The following is an 11,059-nucleotide window of genomic DNA, read 5'->3' as shown; positions in this document are numbered from 1 at the left end:
TAAAAGAATGAAAACGGATGGATTCGATCTAACACGATGTTCGCAGATATCTTCAGACGGTATTGCAAATAACTCAGCCCGAACTGTGACTGTCAAGATACTTTAAAATCAAAATATTTTTAATTTATAGTGCTTATGTTACAGTTATAAGATGCGGAATTTACTCATTCAGAAATATTTAATATGTGTTCTTAGAATTATAGTTGCATAGTTTTCAAGTGTGCTTTTAAGAATTATGCCTTATCACTGCATTGCTTATCAAATGTTACGTTATTTTGTCTCGGGTTATGATCAAATGAAGGGATTACTGTTTTGAATGCAGATGAACAACTGTCACCAAACATCATGCGTGATTGATGACTTAGGTCTAACCACATTTCTTGTCGCAATAACTAAACATCACGCAGAGATTAAGATCATAGTTTTCATTTAGGATTGAATAAAGCATGTATGTTTTGCGTATAGCCATAGATATGAACAAAATATCAGTTATGCTTCTATGAACGGCAATAAGGTCACCATCAAAGTTTTTCCGGGATTCAAATGACGATTAACAATAGTCTTTCGAAGCATATCTTGTTCTTTATCACGAATTTGTTTCTCGCAAATTCTCCATTATTTTGCCAAATACTACACGTTCATGAGTTTCAAGATATCATTTTCACAGTAGCTGCATGACTTCGTGCAGATATCCCTATTAATCTGGATGTATGGGGCATTTCAACCCTTTAGCGAAGTTCACGCACTCAATGAACTTTAATTAAACGTATTCCAACCTCACGTACAACTGCATGTTTCAGCTGTGTAATACATACAAGTTTTGGTTCCGAAAATTGGAACACACTTCGTACGTTCAGTAAATGTTTGTCATGATTTATTCACGATTGCACGTTTATGATGCAAAAAGCACCGGCCAGTTACTGACAACGCAACAGGGTATTATATATATATATATATATATATATATATATATATATATATATATATATATATATATATATATATATATATATATATATATATATATATATGCGTGTGTATATGTATGTATGTATGTATGTATGTATTCCTAATATTCAATAATAATTAAAACCAGTCTAGCAGAGGACTTAGGCATGCGTTGAATTGATCTGATCCTAATATACATATAACATAGACAACTTGCTGCGGAGAACAACTGCTGAGAAAGAAAGAGCTAACATGACTATGTGGACTGAGAAACAATGTTTAATGAATCAGACTTTAAATAATCTACTCAGAAAATAATGCAAATATTTTAAACTAACACAATCCAAACGTTGTTACTAATTGTCAAGAGCTGTACGAGCACGTATTTATGGAAGCGGCTTATTTTGTCTGTGTATATTGCTTACTATTGCTGTATATAGTACGAAGTATTGACGTTAATTGTATGCCAAACACATAACTACCAACAAGCAGGAAATGTAAACGAAGTTAAAGCCCTTGTTTAATAATCTCACCAATCAACATTAAGTCTGAACAATCATAACAGACAGAAATTATAAAGCAACATCCAAATGTACTGTCAGTGATTATTTAATCTGGGCAGATAATCGCGTGGATTACATTTCAGTAGAATCTGAACGCGAGAATGTCTTCAAGTTGAATAACAATATTCATGCAATGCAGACGTTTTTGATGGCCTGTTTAGTTTAGGACAAAAATAAGTGAACAAGGAATCACGAATGATGCACTGAGAACAATACGATCATGTAATGCGGGAAATACTGATATTGAGCAATATAATAATTGTATTGTCTGAATGTCAACACTTTTAGAATACCACTGATTTTTAGATACCAACAGACCACTGTGCAGTAATTTTCCGCATAAGTAATGAGTACAGTATATACTGGTGTATAAGTTGAATACCAGTACCAAACCGCATACAAACAGATTTGCCGATACATGCGCAGCTGATAAGGAGTAATAAATAAAATGAAAGCAAAGACAACCGCGTATTATGTGATGGCAAATCAGGGTCTATGCTGCTTGCTTTTGGATCCATCTTATAGAGGGATGCAACTTCTGAAATACTTTTTTGACCAAAAGTACACACTGTACTCGAATTTTCGAAAGACTCAGACATTTTTTTGTATAGACCAGACAAATAATCTGTTTCAAAAAGACTTAATGAACGTAATAACACAAACTTTAATGGCAAACACATTATAAATGCATCATACAATGGAAATATTCTGGAGAATTGTTCTGATTGGTGTTTTGTTTATAGAAGTTTCCGCCTTAAATTCAGTGAAATTGAAGTTTAAAAGATTGAGTTTTCAGACAATTCATTACTAAATCACTGTTGAATTGTTGAGATCGTTATGAAAAATAGGAAAATAAAAAAGGAATGATTGTACTAGAGTACTAGTAATAGCTTCAATTTGGATGCTAGTCCGAGTTTCATCTGACCATTGTCACCCCATTTTTGATATTTGGATATTTATGTTGGGGTGTAGGGTCAAAGTCCATTCCCTATCGAAAAGGTGGAATTAGATGACACCATTTGGTGTATGCATGAGGTAGTCGCTTGGTAGCCGGTCCAGCAAACTTGAAGGACCTTTCATCGAGTTATATACCTGCATGAAAGTGATAGAAATATGATTTATTTTCTCAAAACTTGTAAGCATAGCATTCCTCATGTCTTTCATTTGCTGACAGACGATACGAAAGTACGTCGTTGTTGAAATTTGACCTGGATCTGGCCATGTGCATTCCGAGTCATATGACTATACAAATTTCGCAACCATTATTTAGTGACACAAATATTACAGATGAAGAAGTAAGGAAAGGAATTTATTATATACTCATTGTTGTTCTCTGTTAAGTTGACATTGTCAGAATCGTGCAGTATTTTACGATATTGCACTCACGTGCACTTCATATTGCACTAACGTGTGCCCAATAGTGTTTTATGAACTACTTTGTAAAAAGCTCATGTACACTCACGTAGTAGACGCTTTTTATTTTGTTGGTTAAATTTGTTTCTGAATGAACTAAAGCAGATATTTTGTGGATTGCCACATACCAGCTGCTTTGACACATTCTACGTTAACTTGTTTGATACACTGTTTCCGATTTAGGCTAGCTATAGACGCTAGACAGGTCATACAATCGCTGAGTCCCTACAAATAACATGCCAGTGATAAGGCATAAACTGTCTTCTTCAGCTTTTAATAATAATGGAAAAATCACGAAATTTAGCAGAATCGACAAAATACAAAATTCTATTCATTCCAGAATAAATGGAAAAGTTGTTGCAATGCGCATTCGTTCACAATATGAATCTAAATTTTAATTTTAGGTAGACCAGGACGCCGTGTTCTTTTGAAAGTTATGTTTAGCATGCGACTAAGTTCAAATTTATCTGGGCGGAGTTATGTGAACATTAATAATGCTGCTGTTGTGTAATGATGAATCTGCGTTTGTGTATTTAGTTCGAAATACGACATAAATTCGGTTACTTTGTTTCTTTTAGTGTATTTTTATTTACATAATTATGCATTAGGTAGAATAAGAAAATGAGCATATAATAAAAAGGGTACTGCATTTGTGTGGGAAAATATGAACGTATTTTGTTGGATGAATATACTGCACTCCCAAATTCAAAAGGGATATCCATTCGAAAAAACACGTTCATATTTCCCATACAAATGCAATAACCTATTAATATGGTACAAAATCAAGGAAAGAACGATTACGTAATGATGTAATTTTAAATTTAAAAAAAAATATCTAAAAAGTAGATTGTACCACTGGAACAGGAGAGGCGGCCACTATCAACATATATTCTAATTACAAATACGATTGACTCTGCTCATTTCTGACCGACCACATCATCGACACGTAGGTGCCGGGACATCATGCTAGAGATGTCATTGGATCTTCCGACACGAAACCAGACCAGACATCAAACCACACACACGCGCACACACACATTCGTTCATGGCGCCTAACACACATTTTATCGGTAGCGTATTTTACACTCATCCTTTACAATGCAGATGTATGCCACGTGTTAAAGGGAGATATAAAGTATATAACTGAAGTTGTGAAGCCAGGAAATTGCTTAGCAGTTTCTTCAAATAGGCTTGTGACAAAGGCGCTCAAAAGTCAATTTGATATATGGATATGATTTATATCTCCAACTAAAATTGGAAACTCGAGTAAATTTGATTGAGAGGGAGCTTTAATATATCTTCATGTTGATTTAAAATGATTGCATGAATGTAATATGTAATGTCGTCAGTAAAAACATATTTTGCATGATTTAGGACAGAAATCCATACCGATGTTTTGAATTGAAAGTGAAAGTATTGCTATAAGACCGATATTCGCTTACAAAGCTCATTTACTAATAATGGTATTCAACTGGGAAAATAAAGTCATTATTGTTATGGTCTTTGAAGAATTGTTTTATTGCATGATTTTGGCTGGAGCGTTGCAAAAATATAAAACATTATTCTTTATTTATTTATTTGCTTGTAAGTTGTCAGTAATTAGTTTATTCTGTGAATAAATCCGAAACATGTTTACATCATGATGTTAGGAGCTCTTTGTGGAATCTAGGTGGGATAGATAGAATAATAGAGAAATCATGAGCCGACGCTCTACTGTGCCTACATTTCATTAAACGTAAATTTTATGGTGGATTATGTCAATTGCTCTAATGAATATTTGGGTTTGAAGATCTGGCAAGATTTAAGCAACAAGCAATCGACCTATCTATGAAAAATGAAAAGATGACGCTATTGATAAAACAAAACAAATTTCATAACATTCATTGCCAAAATTAAGATAGTGAGGTAAAGTGTATTTAAACAAACACTGAATGCATTAGCACTTGATTTAGACATACCACGAATTGTAGTTGGACTAAAAACAACGTCTTTGAAAAGAAAATATATTATATATAAAATTTTACTTATAGTACTTGGTCTAAATTGTTTCAAACACGATCTGTTGCAGCACACGTTTTAAAATCGCTACATTTTGTCAAATATAAGCTCGCAAATTTCTCGGCTTGTGAATTTGATGTACTTTAATATCCAAAGGGAAGTCACTGCTTTTTCTCACAAAAAAAGCAAACTGCTGAATGTCAATTTTGTGCATCGTGTATGGCATGTCAAGACGTGCGAAAGAAAGCAAATACTTCTTGATCGTGGACGGAGAGAAAAAGATTAATATGGCCCGCGCAATCAGTGTTATATACTATTGAATGAACGGACTAAACAAACAAACAAAACGCCACATATAATTGATTCGATATGAGAACGACGGTCACATTATTGATTTTTTTTAAACTAATAAAAGTCAGAGAAGGGCTAATATTTGACACCTAGCACATACTTGCTCTTAGGATGGGGACTCGTGGTAGATAAATTGGTAGAACGTCGCACCTACTCAAAAGGCGCAAGTGCAGTACAGACCCAAGCTTGTGATTAGCTGCCTCAGTTGTTCATACGGAAGGCACTTAACGCCCCCTTTCTTGTGCTGATATACCCAATAACGTGTTAAAAGTTTTGTTTAATAAATTAACAAAAACAAAATTAGTTCTTACAAGCCAACAAGTGGCACTTAACAGTGTGAAATCAAATGTAAATGCCATATAAGGCATGTGTGGCTCTTCACTTTGTTTCAGAACTAAATTTGATACCCCACTCTGCTGTATTGTCTTAAATCTCTCAGTATGGTTAGGTGTGTGTGTGTAAGTACTCATCTTCATTCATTTAATGTGTAATATAATATAATTATGTTCTGTATGTGTGATATTATATAATTATGTGTGATTATACGTAACTTTGTCAATGGTGGTATTATGATTTACGTTGGTTATTAGGTAAGGATCAGTGAATCGATGCATTGGTAATAAGTGTGGTTGATGGTCAGTTAACGTATTTCCTTTCCCGTTGTACCCAATAAGGTCATGTTTGTTGAAAACTAAACAATATAGGTACAAAGAGAAATTCCAATTTAAAATTTAAAAGTATTGTTTCCAATGTCGCAATAGGGTGTTTGTTGTGCCTAATATAAGACGTAACAAATTACACTTCACAACTCTTTCATATGACTTTAGCATTCTCAAATAACGTTATATTCTCGTAGAGTATATATGTTTGCTGAACTGCTCGTATTTTGATCGATGTATTGATTCTACTTGTAATATCATTATAAACAATGTATCAAGGCCTTTCGGTAATCTTTTGGTACCCCTTTTAGGTCGAAGTGTGTTGGAGTAACAATGAAGCAAATGTGTACGATGTGAACAATACGTTCATGAAATGACTTCATTATTGGTTTTAAGAAGACCATTTATTTTTGCGCAGATTGTTTTATTCGACGAATACTGCTACATTTGTGTATTCGCACATTCCCCAATTTCAAATTTACTTGCACAATATTCTAATCCTGATAAATGCATATTGCTTTGTTGAGTCAAGTGTTTTTCCTGAATTCATAAAGGCTTTTGTTACCGTTTTGAATATACCAAACTTAGTATTAAAACCCCAATACAATGTATGTAATGTGAGTGTGTAGGAAAAAAAAAATCCACAATACATTCCCTACCCTACACTTATTTGTACAGACAAACCTGTTTATAAATTGAAGACCTAAAACGAACTTAACATAATGGAAGGAGAGAATATAAAACCCATATAAATCAGAAGCATGTTGAAACTAACTGGACGAGGGCCCAGTGTCAACTGAACATGATGGAATGAGAGAATAAAATAAACAATAACATCAAAAGCATTCTGTTACTAATTTGACTCTGTTACTAATTGGACTATGTTATTAATCGGACTCTAGACTGACCCAAGGTCGTACTGTCTTTAAGGCTGAAAATCTTTAACTGTACCACAAACTATAATTATACAAGGATATGCCACATTAATTGATAACATATTTCACTGACTGATACAACAGTTTAGTTTTAAATTTGCTATTCCGTGAAAGTTGTACTTGATTAAATTTAACGTTAATGAACTATGTCAGAGTACCTGCATAAAATATATTCAATGGGGCGAAACGCCGTAAAGAGCAGTCGCGGGGCGTTCCAATCCGCGTTATTAAAGCGACGTAACATCTGCAGTAAGCGTATGATAAAGCAAAGTTCCGTTTCTCAAATTTTGACGTTTTCTATCATTTAAAGACGTCATCTAAATATTACTAAAGCCACATATCTCCGAATGCAGTTATATGCAAGGAGACCATATAGTGAAAAGACGAACCAAAGCCCAGGTTACAAACGAGCACCAAACGTACAAACACAAAAAACCCAGGCTTTCCATACTACATAGACTTTCATGCAACTATACCATCAAACACCAAACATGCAAACGAACAAAACTGACGAAAGGCAGTTCGTCTGTATTCTGTAGCTTTTCATGTCAGTGTGCCGTTAAGCACCAAACGTAAAAACAAACAGACATGACAAAACGCACTGCTTCCACACTCCATAGATTTTCATATAATTTTGCAATCAAACAGCAAACACTGAAGTAAACAAACATGCCATGCCAAATACTGTGCCTCGATACTCTATAACTCTTCATATAAATGTGCATTTTAACCCCCCCCCAAAAAAAACAACAACACGAAAACAAACAAATCTGCCAGAACATAGACCTTCCATATTTCATAGGTTTTCATATAGTTTCGCCATTAAACACAAAACATGCAAACAACTAAACATGACAAAACACATTGTTTCAGTACTTTGTAGCCTTTCTTATAACTGTGCCATTAAGGAAAAACTTACAAACAAACAAAACAACATACAAACAAGCAAACCTGATAAAACACTGTGATTCCATACACCATAATATTTTGTATAAATTTGCCGTTAAAACACCAAACCATGCAAACAAACAACCACAACAAAACACAATGCTTCCATTCTCGTACAAACTCTTGAATAACGGTGGTACAACCTGTCTACTAAACAGTGCAGAATTGACCATATCACCAAACATTCACCACCCCGTCTCCCTAATCAGCATATTCTTTATCTAAAATTAATGTCGTGAAATCACAAATGTATGACACAATTTTCTCTCTTCATATATACATAAATACAATCCTTGTACTCGGGCGAGTATAGTTTCCTCGATGCACTAAATTTGTATCCAGTTTCACTTCCTAGTTGGAGGAGATTATAAAATGTGTCAAGGTTACAAAAGTTTAAGTTGACAAAGACACAGTAAAGATGATCATTAATCACATGAACGAGAACGACTTTAAATAACATGGGTGATACATTGTGGAATTTCACGTTCTAGGTTACATTCGGACATTTTGCAATACGTTTTGAACAATACCTGTTAATAACAAGTTACAAGTAAATTTTATTTATATGAAAATAAATGTGGGGCAAGTCCATATGTTTAAGTTTTGTTCTGTTGTTGTTGTTGCTGATTTAGCGCCTTGTTTCTGGCTATACGTAGCGGCCATCAGAAGTGTTGGAGATAAGAACCGAGGAAAACCCCAGCAAGAACAATCGATCCACGGGAAGCTATTGACATGTTTTCTCACATACCCACATTAACCGAACCCGAGACTCGAACCCATGCGGACAGAGCTGAGATAGCAATGATCGGTAAAGGCTAGAAGTTTAGACCAATCGGCTACCAGGGACCGCGATTTTGATATATTTATACTCGCGTATAATTATGATTAAACTGAAAACTGCATATACCCCAACGTACCGTCGAACAATTCTTAGTCATCTCTGGGTCTACACAAGTTGTTAGGAGTATTGAATAATACAAAAAAACCCCCATAGATCCTGGTCTGCTACAGCATTATGCTATGGCAGGTCAGGGTATATGTTGACTGCAGTTGGACAAGTGTTATAAGCAAGCATAGACAGAGACTTAGTTTTCGGGATTAAGATAATTGACTTGTTTGAAATGATAATAATACTATCATGGGCATATTGTTTGTTAAACTGCTGTTGTTTTTAGCAGTTGATTTCGTGTAAAAGTATTAACACACGATTTCGCAAAAATAATGACCGCACGTGGTTGTAAGACTTTTAAAAACGCATTATTTGCTGTCTACAGCGCTAAGATGTTTGTTCAGTAAACACAGATTTATAGAGGGAGGGTCTGAAAGATTTGGGCTAAATGGTACATCTTAATATAATACCCTCAACACAAACCCAGCTCCATCCGGGACTTTATATTTATTTCCCTTGGTCTGAAACAAATCTGGATCAGCGTCACAACCAGTTAAATATTCTTTTCTGCTTTTCTGCTTCTCAATAGAGCATTGCGGTCATTTGGTGAACGATAACATTTTTAAGATAATTATATACTTTAAAGATAAACTAATTAGCTTGGGATTTGTTGCTAAAATGCAAAATGTAAAGGCATTGACAGTGGGAACATTTATATCCACCCGCAACCATAACTACCCGACAACTCGTTTAAAGGTCTAAACACTAATTTTAATTATATTTGTGACCTCAGCTTTTAAATTTGGGTAACTATTTACCATTTACGAAAAATACACATTCTATTACAGTTAAATTGTTATAATAAAAAGTATGGTTTCATTTCTAATTCGTAACAATTTCAAATAATTTAAAAATTAATAATTGATAAATAATGGTCATTCGCAGCTTCTTGTGTAAAGCCTAAAGGCACCAACTTTTCCCCGTGCTACCGCACAAATAAACAATTACTGAAAAGCTTACAATCACAAGTGGAATGTTTACAGATAGATTGCAATAGTGGAATCCAATGAAACAAAAAGGAAACCACAAAGACAGCAAAATATACATTTTTGAATAATAGTAACGGTATTGAACTTAGAGAACTAGTTAATACGAGCTCACCAACATATTGCTGGAGGACACTTTTGCCAGGGAGAATAATTGCAGTTCTTTTGTTGTTCTTGAAAAAATCTTAACTTGTAAATTGTGTCAATGTGTATATTGATTATTATTGTAGTACTTAACGATCAGTAAAGATGTCAACTGTTCGCGGAAACATTACTAAAAACACGAAATTTACAGGAAAACGTTATATATCGCATTATACTATCACATACAAAGTTCATTAGATGTTACCAGATGGGAAAGACAAGGTTTATCTTATTATTTGTGCAATTGTTGGATCATTTCCAGTGAAACATTGTATGATACAGAATTTCCATTAAGCCATTTTGCCGTAATAGAAATGCAGCAAACAAAAGGCTGTTATCAACAGATGTAGCATTTTTCTCCCTGTTGAATTCAAACAGTGATTTGATTCTGGTTATTTGATATCTTTTATAAAAATACGGACATAATATCGTCATCGCGAAAGGAGTGTCACAAATCGCTAGTAACTGCATTTGTTTAGAAAGAAATCTCCCCTGGGCAATTGTTCAAACTAGTTTCCTGTGATGTAGCCAGAAAGGAAAAACGTGTTCCTTTTGTTTTTAATTTGTTCGTGCACAAGGGGGAAACTACACCAATTGTTTTGCTAGTAATTTATTGATATGAAGTCTCACGAAAACATTTCATAATGTACATATTAGAGATGACGTGCAGTATAGTAGTGAATACTATCTGAAGCATTATAATATACTTTTTAATTAACTCATTACATTATTCCACCCTTTTAAAGATAAAATCAAAGATTTTCAACAAATGATGAATAGAGTATATATGTATTCTCATTTCATGCAAATTGTATTGATAGTAAGGAATACTTTTACTATCTTTCATTCTAAGGTCTCCATTAGACACGGATTACTTCAACTGTATCGATTTCATATGAAAGGATCACTCATGTAAATTCTCAATGTAGACATCTTGTCATTTGTTTATCAGATACTTTTATGCTGGAAAAGACCTTTCTAGGACCCTATTTAGTAGTGTGATTTAACCAGAACTTTGAGTACATTGTCAACAAATACGGTGGAACAAAAAACAATTTACAGATGAGTGTATCGAGAGAGAAAAACTTTCAAGGCTAGGGTATTTTCCATTTATAGTTGGATCAAGGTATTGCGTAGTATCATTTTAGGTTTCCAAGACAGCAAC

Source organism: Sinohyriopsis cumingii, chromosome 5, assembly GCF_028554795.1.
Source record: "Sinohyriopsis cumingii isolate HCF-2022 chromosome 5, ASM2855479v2, whole genome shotgun sequence".
In the NCBI taxonomy this organism is placed as follows: Eukaryota; Metazoa; Mollusca; class Bivalvia; order Unionida; family Unionidae; genus Sinohyriopsis; species Sinohyriopsis cumingii.
Note: the sequence above shows the minus strand (reverse complement) of the source record.